This window comes from Mobula hypostoma, chromosome 1 (assembly GCF_963921235.1).
Source record: "Mobula hypostoma chromosome 1, sMobHyp1.1, whole genome shotgun sequence".
Lineage (NCBI taxonomy): Eukaryota > Metazoa > Chordata > Chondrichthyes > Myliobatiformes > Myliobatidae > Mobula > Mobula hypostoma.
Genome location: NC_086097.1, coordinates 113,320,579 through 113,337,879, shown reverse-complemented (window position 1 = coordinate 113,337,879; position 17,301 = coordinate 113,320,579).

Below are 17,301 nucleotides of genomic sequence, written 5' to 3'. Positions count from 1 at the left end.
AGCGGCTATATTTCATCAGGAGTTTGAAGAGACCTGGGATGCCACCAAAAACTCTTGCAAACTTCTATGATGTACTGTGGAAAGCATTCTAACAGGTAGCATCACCATCTAGTATGGAGGGGTCACTGTACAGGATTGGAAAAAGCTGCAGGAGGTTACAAACCCATCCAGCTCCACATGGGCACTACTCTCTTCAGTGTTGATGACATCTTCAAAGGTCCCAGAACAATGCCGCTGGAATTCCCTGCACAATGTCACTGGCTGGCTATCTTTACCGGTTTTAGCAAAGTCCAGTATTCGTCATAACTCAACAGAAAATAAAGCTATCCATGGCATATGCAACAAAATGTAACCTCAGGCTATTAAGTGGCAAATGGTACTTTCACCACAGACAGTGTGAATAACCATCACCGATATCTAAGCACCCACCATTGGCATTGAATGGCCATTTCATCACCAAGTACACTTTCATCAACATCTGGTAGTTACTGATCAGAAATCTGACATGAAAATTGACTGGCCACATGAATACTATGGCTAAAAGAGCTGATCAGAGGTTGGGTATCATATGGCAGGTGACTCACTTGATACTCTGAAGTCTTTCAACCATCAGCCAGAGCGCAAGTCAGGAACATTATGAAGTTTAACTCACAACAACAACAACAACGAATCACGGGCAGCCTGGTAGTGTAGCGATTAGCACAATTACTTTGCAGCATCAGCAATCACTGATCAGATTTAACTGCCCCATTGGCTGTAAGGAGCTTATACAACCTCCCTGTGACTGTGTGATTTCCTTTGGGTGCTCCAGTTTCCACCCACATTCCAAAGATGTATGGTTAGGGTTAGTGAGTTGTAGGCATGCTATGTTGGCTCTGGAAGCATGGCAACACCTGTGGGCTGCCCCCTGCACAATCCTCGGACTATGTTCATTGTTGATGCAAAACGATGCATTTCTCTTCACGTTTTAATGTACCTGTGACAAATAAAGCTATTCTCTCTTTAATTTCTCTTTGAGTAAAGAAGATGGCTCCCCATCATTTCCCCAAGGACAGGAAAATAGATAGTGGCCTTGACCAATACTCCAATGGCCTATAAATTAATTTAAATCACCAAATAGATTGACCTCAATGAAACGATTGATGCTCATGAAGATTGCTAGAATGGCACAGGTAAGAATGATGACGCTAGAGATAAATGTTTCATACTCATTGCAAAAGTGCTATGTTAGCTACATTGGTTAATCTGTTCCACACCTTGCAATATTTAATTTATACATTTTAGTTTGTTACTTATGCATGATTCATCTGTAGATTTTAACCCTGGCTACGAAGGATGGGTCTGGCCCCACTCCCACGCAACGCCCCAGTCAGCTGGTCGTTGCCGGCATACCTGTCCTACGTAGCAAAGTTCTTCCAGGAGAACGCCTTTAACCACAGGACCGTCAGGCAGTGGTCGGCGCGTAATGTCCTGCAGGCACTGCAGGAGAAGGACGTGATGGACACAGTGGGGTGGTTCCCTGAGCAGACCATCCAGTTCATCTGGCAAAATGCCTCATCGCCAGATCTAACCAACAGGCACCAAGACCTCGCCTGGCTGGTGGTGAGAGGGGCCCTCCCAGTCAGAGCCCTCCTGTATGCCCGGAACGTCGTCTCCGCACCCCACTGCCCACGGGAGGACTGCAGTGAGGAGGAGTCTGTGACCCACCTCTTTGCACATTGTCAGTTCGCAAAGAAGATGTGGAGGAGGATGGACGGACTAGTGTCACGTTTCATCCCCGGCAGCTGCGTAATAGAGGACTCTCTGATCTACAGGCTGTTCCCGGGGACGCACACGGAGATCAACATCTGGTGCTGCTGGCAGATCATCAACTCAGTGAAAGATGCTCTTTGGTCGGCCCGAAACTTGATGATCCACCAGCACATGGAGATGTCTGTGGGAGAATGCTGCTGACTGGCACATTCTCGGCTGCAGGAGTACGTGCTGAGGGACGCACTGAAACTCGGTGCAGCCACCGCAAGGGCCCGGTGGGGAAGGACCACAGTATAGATTTCTCCACCCGTGGGAGTGGGAGGGGTCGGGGGGCAGGGAGTATACCCCTCAACAATGATATGGTAAGCTGAACTACTGGAGTGCCACGTGGCTGGCTATAAATACGGGTATGTACTGACTATAATGGAAACGTATGTAAAGGATGGAAAGTTATTGAATGGTTTATTGTATATATTTATTTTTGAATAAAGTATATTTTGAAATTTAAAAAAATCTGTAGATTTTATCTTTTACTTTATAAGTTATCGTGTGTTATGTGTACCACTGTGTTTTACACCCAGGTTTGGAGAAAGGTTCTCTCATTTCTATATACATTATATACATGAATATATTTAAATGACAATAAACTTGACTTGACTTGACTTAGATAACAGGAATACACCCAAATAATGGAGGCATTAGATTGTAAATCTGAAGAAGGGTTTTTTTTTTGCTTGGCACATGTTACAGATCAGTTGCTATAGAATCTCAGCAATTTGTTTGAGAAATTTAGGGATTGTCATCAATTTGTTGAATTACTGTTTTATAATTCTTACTAATCAGCACAGATTATATGTGATCACAAAAATATTTAGGTAATTATTGTACACATTAATTATTGTACACAAAGGAGAAAAGTAAAAGTGGCAGGCCGACAAATCCAGGGCAAGCATTAAAAAGGGCCACTTTTCAACATAATTGTACAAGGGCTAAGAGAGTTGTGAAAGAGCACCTGAAGGCTTTATGTGTCAATGCAAGGAGCATTCGTAATAAGGTAGATGAATTGAAAGTGCAGATTGTTATTAATGATTATGATATAGTTGGGATCACAGAGACATGGCTCCAGCGTGACCAGGGATGGGAGCTCAACGTTCAGGGATATTCAATATTCAGGAGGGATAGACATGAAGGAAGGGGAGGTAGGGTGGCGTTGCTGGTTAAAGAAGAGATTAACGCAATAGAAAGGAAGGACATAAGCCAGGAAGATGTGGAATCGATATGGGTAGAGCTGCGTAACACTAAGGGGCAGAAGACGCTGGTGGGAGTTGTGTACAGGCCACCTAACAGTAGTAGTGAGGTCGGAGATGGTATTAAACAGGAAATTAGAAATGTGTGCAATAAAGGAACAGCAGTTATAATGGGTGACTTCAATCTACATGTAGACTGGGTGAACCAAATTGGTAAAGGTGCTGAGGAAGAGGATTTCTTGGAATGTATGCGGGATGGTTTTTTGAACCAACATGTCGAGGAACCAACTAGAGAGCAGGCTATTCTGGACTGGGTTTTGAGCAATGAGGAAGGGTTAATTAGCGATCTTGTTGTGAGAGGCCCCTTGGGTAAGAGTGACCATAATATGGTGGAATCCTTCATTAATATGGAGAGTGACATAGTTAATTCAGAAACAAAGGTTCTGAACTTAAAGAAGGGTAACTTTGAAGGTATGAGACGTGAATTAGCTAAGATAGACTGGCAAATGACACTTAAAGGATTGACGGTGGATATGCAATGGCAAGCATTTATAGGTTGCATGGATGAACTACAACAATTGTTCATCCCAGTTTGGCAAAAGAATAAATCAAGGAAGGTAGTGCACCCGTGGCTGACAAGAGAAATTAAGGATAGTATCAATTCCAAAGAAGTAGCATACAAATTAGCCAGAGAAAGTGGCTCACTTGAGGACTGGGAGAAATTCAGAGTTCAGCAGAGGAGGACAAAGGGCTTAATTAAGAAGGGGAAAAAAGATTATGAGAGAAAACTGGCAGAGAACATAAAAACGGACTGTAAAAGCTTTTATAGATATGTAAAAAGGAAAAGACTGGTAAAGACAAATGTAGGTCCCCTGCAGACAGAAACAGGTGAATTGATTATGGGGAACAAGGACATGGCAGACCAATTGAATAATTACTTTGGTTCTGTCTTCACTAAGGAGGACATAAATAATCTTCCAGAAATAGTAAGGGACAGAGGGTCCAGTGAGATGGAGGAACTGAGTGAAATACATGTTAGTAGGGAAGTGGTGTTAGGTAAATTGAAGGGATTGAAGGCAGATAAATCCCCAGGGCCAGATGGTCTGCATCCTAGAGTGCTTAAGGAAGTAGCCCAAGAAATAGTGGATGCATTAGTGATAATTTTTCAAAACTCGTTAGATTCTGGACTAGTTCCTGAGGATTGGAGGGTGGCTAATGTAACCCCAATTTTTAAAAAAGGAGTGAGAGAGAAACCGGGGAATTATAGACCGGTTAGCCTAACGTCGGTGGTGGGGAAACTGCTGGAGTCAGTTATCAAGGATGTGATAACAGCACATTTGGAAAGCGGAGAAATGATCGGACAAAGTCAGCATGGATTTGTGAAAGGAAAATCATGTCTGACGAATCTCATAGAATTTTTTGAGGATGTAACTAGTAGAGTGGATAGGGGAGAACCAGTGGATGTGGTATATTTGGATTTTCAAAAGGCTTTTGACAAGGTCCCACACAGGAGATTAGTGTGCAAACTTAAAGCACACGGTATTGGGGGTATGGTATTGGTGTGGGTGGAGAATTGGTTAGCAGACAGGAAGCAAAGAGTGGGAATAAACGGGACTTTTTCAGAATGGCAGGCGGTGACTAGTGGGGTACCGCAAGGCTCAGTGCTGGGACTCCAGTTGTTTACAATATATATTAATGACTTGGATGAGGGAATTAAATGCAGCATCTCCAAGTTTGCGGATGACACAAAGCTGGGCGGCAGTGTTAGCAGTGAGGAGGATGCTAAGAGGATGCAGGGTGACTTGGATAGGTTGGGTGAGTGGGCAAACTCATGGCAGATGCAATTTAATGTGGATAAATGTGAAGTTATCCACTTTGGTGGCAAAAATAGGAAAACAGATTATTATCTGAATGGTGGCCGATTAGGAAAAGGGGAGGTGCAACGAGACCTGGGTGTCATTATACACCAGTCATTGAAAGTGGGCATGCAGGTACAGCAGAAGGTGAAAAAGGCGAATGGTATGCTGGCATTTATAGCGAGAGGATTCGAGTACAGGAGCAGGGAGGTACTACTGCAGTTGTACAAGGCCTTGGTGAGACCACACCTCGAGTATTGTGTGCAGTTTTGGTCCCCTAATCTGAGGAAAGACATCTTTGCCATAGAGGGAGTACAAAGAAGGTTCACCAGATTGATTCCTGGGATGGCAGGACTTTCATATGAAGAAAGACTGGATGAACTGGGCTTGTACTCGTTGGAATTTAGAAGATTGAGGGGGGATCTGATTGAAACGTATAAGATCCTAAAGGGATTGGACAGGCTAGATGCAGGAAGATTGTTCCCGATGTTGGGGAAGTCCAGAACGAGGGGTCACAGTTTGAGGATAGAGGGGAAGCCTTTTAGGACCGAGATTAGGAAAAACTTCTTTACACAGAGAGTGGTGAATCTGTGGAATTCTCTGCCACAGCAAACTGTTGAGGCCAGTTCATTGGCTATGTTTAAGAGGGAGTTAGATATGGCCCTTGTGGCTACAGGGGTCAAGGGGTATGGAGGGAAGGCTGGGGCGGGGTTCTGAGTTGGATGATCAGCCATGATCATAATAAATGGCGGTGCAGGCTCAAAGGGCCGAATGGCCTACTCCTGCACCTATTTTCTATGTTCTATGTTCTATTACCAAATGCTTCACAGTTGTACAGCTAAACAAACTTTGAAAATGGTAAAGATAAAAAGATATATAATAAAGATAAAAATTAGCTTTATTTGTCACATTTACATTAAAACATAGCTGGTTGGTGCTGTAGTGGCATCCACACCGAACTTCAAGGCAAGTTGTCCTGGGTTTGAATCCAGCCAGTTTCTTGAACGCTTTCCATCCGTTTGAGTGGTGCATCAAACTAGCAACTCAGCTTTGTAAAATACCAGACAAAATGCCAAAGAAGTGGCAAGGTTGCTGCCCAATGCACCACAAGGCGTGGAAAGGAACAACAATAACATCAAAACAAAGAGTGTCATTCATTGTTAGTGTCAAATCAAATCAATGAGGATTATGCTGTCAAATCAATTTCACAGTAACTGTAAGATCATTCCATTGACTAAAAAAAACATGCAAAAGGAAAAATAATCAATAGCACAGAATCCTCAATAGAAACAAAAATAATTTATGAAAATAAGAATAATTGTAGTATTAGTATTATAAAGCCTCATGCAGATACCCTTACTTCTGTAGGTACTCACCCACTTCTAGGGGAATTTATCATAATGTAGAGAGTGGCATCTGTTGTCGATGTATAGTTGAACCATCTGAACTTTTTTAAAGAATGGATACTCAATATAAATCTTGCAGACTGAAAATCTTTTGAGTTGGCAGCATAAAGTACTTTAGTTGGAAAATAATGTTTTTTATCTAATTGCAATTAACATTCAAACAGTTCTGTAGTATGGAGAATGAATTTAGCTGAGAAGCAATGCAGAACTTTGTAACAACTTTCTATCAATCCATTTAGGATGATCTTTAAATATTAGTTTGCTGTTTGAATCAGCTGTAAAACTGATTGCTATTTTACCTTGATTTATAGCCAATGTGTTTCAGGGAAAGACTTGAGAGATACTGTTTACCATAGGTTCAAAGGAAAAAACCACATTCCGAATGAGACATGCAACACCACCAAGAATAGCTAAAACAGATTTTGCTGACTTTTAGATCAGATGTATTATCAACTAAAAATAATTACTGTTGTAATTACATGGTGACAATATCACCAAGGTAACCTCAGACATTATAAATTAGTATAAAGAGATAAGATATGACAAGTGATAGTAGCAAGTGTTTTGCACAAGTACTAGATGAAGCTTCATCAGAAAATTTGGAAGACAGACAGAGATTGGAAGGGAGGGAGGTAACAAATGGACTGGATGAACACAAGCAATTGGTGAAGGTTGAGAGGGTGTGAACACTTGTTTTTTTTGTAAATGTTCTGTCTGGAAGGGGTTATTGGATCACCTGCTTACAATTTTTTCGGTAGAATTTCAGTGATCTGTAGTATAGTTGGTTCTGTACTTGTATAGATTCTTTGTCTGTGAGCCTGAGATGTCATGACAGCATAAATCAAGACTGTTCTTGTTTCACAAACCATTCTCATTATCAATTATCTGTCCAGCCTGAACTAGTCTGCAGTATAAAGAGGATCAGGAGCTCTCCAGTCTTTTCTTGCCAATACTCTTTACTTGCCTCTCTCTCTCTCTCTCTCTCTCTCTTTCCCTCTCTCTCCTTCCACCGCTCTCTCTTTCTCTCTCCCTCTCCTCTCTCATTCTGTCTCTTGCTCTCCCTCTTCCTTCCCCTCCCTCACTCTCTCTTTCTCTCTCTCTTTCTCTGTCTCCCTCTCTCTCTCCTTCTCCCCCTTCTCTCTCACTGTCCATAAGACCATAAGACATAGGAGCAGAATTAGGCCATTCAGCCCATTGAGTCTGCTCCGCAATTCCATTATTCCTGATCCTGGATCCCACTCAACCCCATACACCTGCCTTCTCACCATATCCTTTGATGCCCTGACCAATCAGGAAATCTCAACTTCCCCTTTAAATATATCTACGGACTTGCCCTCCATCGCAGTCTGTGGCAGAGCATTCCACAGATTGACCACTCTCTGGTTAAAAATATTCCTCCTTGCCTCTTTTCTGAAAGGTCACCCCCGAATTTTGAGGTTGTGCCCTTTAGTTCTGGATACCCCCACCATAGAAAACATCCTCTCCACATCTAGCTTATCTAGTCCTTTCAACATTCAGTAGATTTCAATAAGATCACCCCGCATTTTTCTAAATTCCAGTAGGTACAGGCCCAAAGCAGCCAAATACTACTCATATATTAACCCCTTCATTCCCAGATTCATCTTTGTGAATCTCCTCTGAACTCTCTCCAATGACAACATATCCTTTCTGAGACATGGAGCCCAAAACTGTTGACAGTACTCCAAGTGAAGTCTGGACTAGTGTCTTGTAAAGGTTCAGCATTATCTCCTTGCTTTTATATTCTATTCGCTTTGAAATAAATGCCAAAATTGCACTTGTTTTTTTTACCACCAACTCAACCTGTAAATTAACCTTCTGGGAATCTTACACGAGGACTCCTAAGTCCCTTTGCACCTCTGATGTTTGAATTTTCTCTCCATTTAGATAATAGTCTGCACTATTGTTCCTCTTACCATAATGACAGTCTTTGAGGAATAATCTATCTCTCTTTCTCTTTCCTTTTATCTCTCTCTCTCTCTCTCTCTCTTTCTCCCCCCTCCTTCCTTAATGTTTCTCTCTTTCTTTCCCCCTCCACTCTGACTTGCCTTGTTCATGAAGTCTTCAGAAGCTTTAGACAACAGCATCTCCAGATCCAGCAGAGGGCAAATAGACGAGGGAGAAAAAAAATCAGAAATATACGTTGTGGAGCTGTAACAATGAGAAGATAGTAGTTGCTGGAAATGTGAAATTTAAATATCCAGTGGGTAGGTATTATTTATGGAGAGAGAAACCTTATATTAGGACTAACAAAACCTGGTTAACTAAACGTAAGTTCAATGGCTACACAAGAGATTAAAGATATCGGTATGTAAAGCAAAGAAGAAGCTTCTGGAGGAACTCAATCGGTCAGGCAGCGTCTGCGGAGGGAAAATTATAGTTGATGTTTCAGTCTGATATCCCTCCCAGTCCAAAGGACTTGCTGAGTTCCTCCTGCAGTTTATTTTCTGTTAAATTCATTACAATACTTGGAACCCAATAATATGTCAAGACAAAGAAATTAGATTCATTTACTTCAGCTTACATTGGTCTGTATCGCATCGATGACAGAGACCAAAGACAGAGCTCACAGTGGGAATGGGATAGAGAATTCAAATGATCTGAGACTGCCATTTTAGCAGATATGAAATGTTTCCTTTATTTTAAAGTATTTAGCATAATTACTTTGGAGCTAAATCCAGCAAATCCACATTTCCTTTGATGTAATACATAACGTCTACAATGGTGTACGTAAGTCGTAGAATTTAGATATAGTTGACATAAATCAGATTTCTATTTTCAGCTCCTTTATCTGCTCAACCCAGCACACAGTGACAGTTAAAATGGAATTAAATGTTGTTTTCTGGTTTGTACACTTAAACCTGATTTTATATAAGAATCATTAATATTTTCTACAGTGAATTAAACGTCATTGTGATTCATTTGAATATGCTCTTGCCCCTGAGCTCTGAGTTGCAAGCAGGGCATAAAGATATAATCTTGATTGGCTTTGACTGCATCTATGGTGCCATCCTCTGGGTGGAATGTTAATTTAAAGTCGTGTTTATCTGGTTTGACCGGTCTGTTAAATGTTTTGGATAACCTCCTCCCACAGAACACATCACTATAAATAGATTACTTGGTCACAAGTTAATCTTTGATTCAAAATGGTTGCCATGTTTTCTGCTTTAATGATTTTGAATCTTTCAAAATTCTATATTGCATTTGAAAACTCCTGGAACCATTAAAAGAGCTTAAGCAGAGGGCAAGCTTCTACCAGCTATCAAATCTGTCAGTGGAGTTCCTAGGACAGGGCTTCTGTATTGCATCATTTAAAATCCTTCCATTTCTCAGGGTAACACACACAAAGTGCTGGAAGAACTCAGCAAGTCAGGCAGCATCTATGGAGAGGAATAAACAGCTGATAGTTTGGGCCAAGATCCTTCATCAGAACTGGAAAGGAAGGGGGAAGAAGAAGAAGAAAGGGGAGAGAGGAAGGAGTACTATCTGGCAGGTGATAGGTGAAGCCAGATGATGGGGAGGAGGGGGGCGGACAGGGCAGAGGGTATGAAGTGAGAAGAAGGGAGGTGATAAGTGGAGAGTTAAAGGGCTGAAGAGAGGAGGAATCTAATAGGAGAGGAGAGTGGACCATAGGGGAAAGGGAAGGAAGAGGTGCACCAGAGGGCAATGATATTTTTTATCAATATTTCAGGTTCACCTTGGACAATTCAAGCCAGTCAGCCCTCTTATCCACTGACAGCTTTGTTCAGTTAAATTCAGAAGTGAAACAACTTATGACAGTAATTGCAAGAGATTGGCCTGTGCTAACAAAATTCAAAGGTAAAGAAAACATTAGCTTTATTATTAAAGATTAGTCGGTGGTGAAGAAGGCGAAGGTAATGTTGGCATTCATTTCTAGAGGTATAGAATACAAGAGCAGGAATGTGACCTTGAGGCTCTATAAAGCACTCGTGAGACCACACTTGGAGTATTGTATGCAGCTGGGGCTCCTTATTTTAGAAAGGATATACTGACATTGGAGAGGGTTCAGAGACGATTCACGAGAATGATTCCAGAAATGAAAGGGTTACCGTATGAGGAACATCTGGCAGCTCTTGGGCTGTATTCCCTGGAGTTCAAGAGAATGAGGGGGGATCTCATAGAAACATTCAGAATGTTAAAAGGCCTGAACAGATTAGATATGGCAAAATTATTTCCCATGGCAGGGGAGTCTAGGACAAGAGGGCACGACTTCAGGATTGAAAGACATCCATTTAGAACAGAGATGCAGAGAAATTACTTTAGTCATAGGGTGGTAAATCTGTGGAATTTATTGTCATGAGCAGCTGTGGAGGCCAAGTCATTGGGTGCATTTAAGGCAGAGATAAATAGGTTCTTGATTAGCCAGGGTATCAAAGGGTATGGGGTGAAAGCAGGGGAGTGGGGATGACTGGAAGAATTTGACCAGCCCATGATTGAATGGCGGAGCAGACTCAATGAACCGAATGACCTACTTCTGCTCCTATATCTTATGATCTTTATTTGCCACATGTAAATTGAAATATATAGTGAAATGCATAAAATCAAATTAAATCAGCGAGGATTATGGTGGGCAGCCCGCAAATGTTGCCACACTTCATGCAGCAACATAACATGCCCGGAACTTACTAACCTTAACTTTATGTCCTTGGAATGTAGAAGGAAACCGGAGCACCTGGAGGAACCCCACACAGTCACAGGGAGAATATACAAACTCTTTACAGACAATGGTGGGAATTGAACCCCAGACTTAGAGCTGGTGATGTATAAGCATTACACTAACCGCTATGCTATTGTGCCACCCTTACCATACTGTACTAGGCCAACATATTTAACAGTAACATTAAATACAGTATAACTAATGATTTTATTTTACCTAGCCCTTTTTACAATACACAGGCAATTCTGATTAATTAGGACACATCGAGACCAGTACATTTTGGCCCAAATAAGCGACTGTCCCATTTCCTGAAGTTCCATGGAAATAGTTAGAAAAGTATAAAAAAGACAAACTGAGTATCAAGTTATGTATTTTAATGAAATATAGAACTAATTAGAACACTACCAATCATACTACAGTACTATAAAACTGTATATTAGCTTCTAATACTTATCAAGGTAGGAATTTATCCAGTGAACACAATGAACAAAATCAGCACAGACACCTAAAGCAGAAGTTGGACTGCCTTCATACAATGTTATTGATGATTAAGTGTTGTTCCAAATCTTCATTTTCATTGTAACATTCAAGGTAATTGCTCATCCCTTCAAGTAGTTGAAGTGGTGAAATGATTGCATTTTCACACCCGGCCGTTTCTGGCATTTCCAAGCCTGAACGCTTGAAACTGCAGTGAATAAAATAGTTCTGAATTGTCTCATTGTTTATTTCTCACCAACTATCGGTGAGAAAATCACAGCTTTTTGAAAATAGGCACACACAACTGACACTATTTAAAAGCTATTTGCTCTGAGCTTGGTGTTGTCATATTGAGGTGGCTGGGACCGGACCCAAGTGCAAGACACAGGCACTGAAGTACTAGGGACAGGACTAGGATACAGGATGGGGGCTAGGACATGGACACAAAAACCGGGAACCTGGAACAGGACTGGGCAAGAGAGCTAGGAGCTCGTGCTTGGACTCTAATCCAGAGACTGGACAAGGACCCAGAACCTGGGTCTTGCCTCTTGCTCGGACCCCTGAACTAGGCAAGGACATGACTTGGCTGGCAGGCAGGACAAAGCTGGAGTCTTCAGACTTGAGTCGAGGCCGGAGACCAGATGCTTGAGACGAGGCCGGAGACCAGAGGCTTGAGGTGAGGCCGGAGACCAGAGGCTTGAGTCAAGGCCGGAGACCAGAGACTCGAAGCAAGGCCAAAGACCAGAGGCTTGAGGTGAGGCTGGAGACCAGAGGCTTGAGGCGAGGCCGGAGACCAGATGCTTGAGACGAGGCTGTAGACCAGAGGCTTGAGGTGAGGCCGGAGACCAGAGGCTTGAGTCAAGGCCGGAGACCAGAGACTCGAAGCAAGGCCGGAGACCAGAGGCTTGAGGTGAGGCTGGAGACCAGAGGCTTGAGGTGAGGCCGGAGACCAGAGGCTTGAGGCGAGGCCGGAGACCAGAGGCTTGAGACTAGAGGCTTGAGGCATGGGGTCTTGAAGCTTGGCTTGGGGCGAGGCTCGAGACTTGGGGCGAGGCTCAAGACTTGGGGTCTTGAAGCTCCTCCTGGGCAGGGCGCAGTACTCCACCCGACGGACGCACGAGACAGGAAGGGACAGAACCAACCGCAGGGTAACAGCAATACAGCCTGGCTTACCCGACGGAGCTAAGGGACAGGAAGAGACAGAACCAGCCGTAGGTAATGGCAAGATGGCCTGGCTTACTCAGCAGAGGCAAGGGACACGAAGGGACAGAACCAACTGCAGGGTAACGGCAAGATGGCCTGAATTACCCGGCAGAGGCAAGGGACAGGAAGGGAGCTAGGTACAGGATGGCACCAAGACAAGACTACAGACGAAGCGAGGCGAGAGTTACCAGCAAGACAAGGCAGGGCTGGGGGGGTCACGTAATGACGCGGGATTGAGACGTGTAAATCCAGCTCTGCCGTAAAAAATCAGCAAAGTACCGTTTAAACAAAGTTAATAAATACTTTCCGAAAACTACTTATAAACTTCGTAAGATTACTCTACGATATGCCTCGTAAACCGCAACAGAAGAAGTCTGTTGTTGTGAAGTCACCGTGAGATGGGAAGAAAAAAGGGCCTACTGCAGCGATGGAGCCTCGGATTCAGGTTAGATCTCCTTCAGAGGAGACGCATTTTATCTCTGGCGTAGAAGAATGGGGAGCAATGGCGACAGTAGCGATCTCTCGGAAGATGATACCGGAATTGTGCATGTGCAAAGAAGTACGCATGCGCAAACCGATACAATTTAAACTACAAGAACCGACGGCCACTGCAACTGAATGTGACTCAGAGTCAGAATTGGATATCACAGAGAATACAGATGAAGAAGAGGAGGAAGAACTGGAAGAGACTGGAAGTAAAGGAGACGACGGAGACATAAGAGAGGCTTTATTGCAATTAACGGCTGAACTAAGAAAATTAAGAACAGAGCCTAGAGACGTGAAGATGTGCTATGATAAAGCTATGAAAAGACAGGATAAAATGGATAAGAAACTTCAGAAGATGGAAAGAACAATGGAGCATATTAACGATAGACTGGAAAAAACTGAAAATAATGTGCTTGTCTGGAACACGGAAAGAAATCGACTCTTGGAGAAAGTGGACATGTTGGGAAAATTTTAGTAGACGTAATAACATTAAAATTGTTGGTCTTAAAGCAGGTACAGAGGGAGATAATCCAATAGAATTTTTTCAAAGGTGGATCCCGAAAACCTTGCGAATGAAAGAGGAAGACTGATCAATTGAAATTGAGCGGGTACATAGAGCTCTAAGACCAAAACCACAAGATGACCAATATCCATGATCAATTTTAATAAAATTCTTAAGATTTCAAGATAAAGAAAGGATTCTACAGGCGGCTGCCCAAGCTGCCAAGGAGAGAAAAGGGCCACTGATGATAGAAGGGAAGAAAATTATTTTCTACCCTGACATAAGTTATGAACTTTTGAAAAGAAGGAAGAAGTTTAATCCAGTGAAAAAAGCCCTATGGGATCACGGTTATCAATTTATATTGCGTTATCCTGCAACCTTGAAGATTTTTTTGGCTGGTGGAGAAAAAAGATTTTTTGACGATTACCAGAAAGCGGAAGAGTTTGTGCGAGGTTCTTTGAATATTCACCAGATACAAGAACAAACTTAGCGGGGTGAGATGGATTGAAGATGAAGACTGGATCAAGGGTTAGGCCTGTTGAATTTTTAGGCGGATGGATATATAAGTATATTATTAGTCATATGAGGGAGGGGAAGAAAGGTTAAAATTTGAGGACTTTAGCTGGGAATAATAACATTAATTTTTTTCTATATATATATAATTTTTTGTTACGGGGGAACTGGAAGAAACACTGACCTATCGCTACGTTATTCATGTGTGCAAGCGTGGCAATAGCCACGACCCGCAAAATGGAGGGAGGTAGTGTTGTGTATTTTTTCATTCACAACATTAGTGGAGGGATATTTTGTTTTTTCTTTTTTTGTATCTTATCTATCTTTTTTTTCTTTTTGCCTGGATGATTGGGAGGGAAACACATAGCAACATGGTGAAGTTCAAAGAGATTCCCCAGGGAACTATGAGAGTTGAGAAGCTAAGTAATATTTTAGATTTTAAGAGATAAATATGTAACATTTTTGAATATTTGGAGCCCTTATTTATAGCTCCGATGGTGAAGATCTTGGTTCCTTGGGGGAAAGTAACAAATATATATAAAATTTATTTTTATCCCACGGAGCATGTGCAAACCTTCCTATATTCAGGTGGTTCCTTTTTTTTCTCTTTTTTTTCTTTTCTTTTTAGGTAGGAGTATATATCGGGGGGAGGGGGGAGGGTTAAGGGGAGGGGGGAGGGTAGATACTTTTTTTTCCTCATGTATCACTTTGAAAACTCAATAAAAATTATATATATAAAAAAAAGACAAGGCAGGGCTGCAGGCGAGGAAACAGAAGGCAGGGGAAGGCATACAAGGAGTAAGGACAAGAACAATCCAGCAGCCACGCCCTGGTCTCTGGAGGTATTTATGCAGCCAGCCCCAATGAGAATCAGTAGCCTCAATTAGTGCTCAACAGGAACAGAAACAGGGTAGACAGGAAAACCTGAAGCAAGGGTTGATGGACTGGACCATGAACCAGAATGCGGACTTCACGGACCAGACCATGACAGTAACAACCCCCCGCCCCCATGGGAACCTCCTGGTATCCAGACTATGGACGACCCGGGCGGGTGGGAGGGTATTTAACAGAAGGGAATCCTGGGTGATAAGAGGAAAATGACAGTGTCTGTGTTGCTGGGTCCATGGTTGGCTAGATCATATTGAGGTGGCTGGAACTGGACCCAAGTGCAAGACACGGACACTGAATTACTAGGGACAGGACTGGGATACAGGGTGAGGGCTAGGACATGGGTACGAAAATCAGGAACCCAGAACAGGACTGGGCAAGAGAACTAGGAGCCCAGGCTTGGACTCTGAGCCAGAGACTGGACAAGGACCCAGAACCTGGGTCTTGCCTCTGGCTCGGACCCCAGAACTGGGCAAGAATGTGACTTGGCTGGCAGGCAGGATGAGGCTGGAGTCTTCAGACTTGAGGCGAGGCCGGAGACCAGAGGCTTGAGACTAGAGACTTGAGACTAGAGACTTGAGGCGAGGCTTGAGACTAGCTAGAGGCTTGAGGCTTGGGGTCTTGAAGCTTGGCTTGGGGCAAGGCTCGAGTCTTGGGGTCTTGAAGCTTGGCTTCGGGTGAGGCTCGAGGCTTGAGGTCTTGATGTTCCTCCTGGGCAGGGCACGGTACTCCTGGGCAGTGTGCGGTAATCCACCCGACGGAGGCAAGGGACAGGAAGGGACAGAACCAACCGCAGGGTAACGGCAATACAGCCTGGCTTACCCGACGGAGGCAAGGGACAGAACCAACCGTAGGTAATGGCAATACGGAGTGGCTTACCTGATGGAGGCAAGGGACAGGAAAGGACAGAACCCACCTCAGGGTAACGGCAATCTGGCCTGGCTTACCCGACGGAAGCAAGGGACAGGAAGGGACAGGACTCACCATAGGGTGACAGCAATCTGGCCTGGCTTACCTGAAGGAGGCAAGGGACAGGAAGGGAGCTAGGTTCAGGGTGGCTCCAAGACAAGACTTCAGGCAATGCAAGGCAAGACGAGAACTTCAGGCGAGGCAAGAGTTACCGGCAAGATAAGGCAAGGCTTCAGGCAATGCAAGGCGAGACGAGACGAGAACTTCAGGCGAGGTGAGAGTTACAGGTAAGACAAGGCAGGGCTTCAGGTGAGGAAACAGAAGGCAGGGGAAGGGATACAAGGAGTAAGGACAAGAACAATCCAGCAGCCACACCCTGCTCTCTGGAGGTATTTATGCAGCCAGCCCCAACGAGCATCAGCTGCCTTAATTAGTGCTCAACAGGAACAGAAACAGGGTAGACAGGAAAACCTGGAGCAAGGGTCGGTGGACCGGACCTATGAATCGGAATGCGGACTTCGCGGACCAGACCATGACAGGTGTAGCATCTAATGGCCACACAAGTGTGTGCAACTGACACTGGTCAGATCCTGTTTAGCAACAGTTTCCTGTCTCAATTAAGTGGTATAGTGTCCAAGATAAATGTAGAGAAACCTGGCAATTTTCTCTATTAGTTTTTGTTCTTTAAGTGTTGTTCCAAATAAACGGCTGCCCTGATTAACCGATACCCAATTAATCTGAATCCACTGCATTTAGAATCAGCTTCCATCCTTGCCACTTTTAAATTAACCTATTGGCAATTTAGAACATAAAAGTGCAGTGCATATGAGTCACACCTCTTGATATTGGAACAATAAAATGTGAAACATATCTGTACAGCTGCTCGTTAATGCAAATATCTATTCAGCCAATCATGTGGCAGCAACTCAATGCATAAAAGCATGCTGACATGGTCAAGAGGTTCAGTTGTTGATCACACCAAATATTAGAATGGAGATGAAATTAGATCTAAGTGACTTTGACCATGGAGTAATTGTTGATGCCAAACAGGGTAGTTTGAGTATCTCAGAAACTGCTGATCTCCTGGGACACAAACAAAATGCTTGAGGAACTCAGCAGGTCATGCAGCATGAATGGAAATGGATAAACAGTCAACGTTTCGGGCAGAGATCCTTCTTCAGGACTGGAAAAGGAGGGGAAGATTCCAAATTAAGAAGGTAAGGGGAGGGGAAGGAGGATAGCTAGAAGATGATAGGTGAAGCCAGGTGAATGGAAAAGGTGAAGGTCTGGAGAGGAAGGAATCTAATAGAAGACAGTGGACCATAGGAGAAAGGAAAGGAGGAGGGGACCTAGATGGAAGTGATAG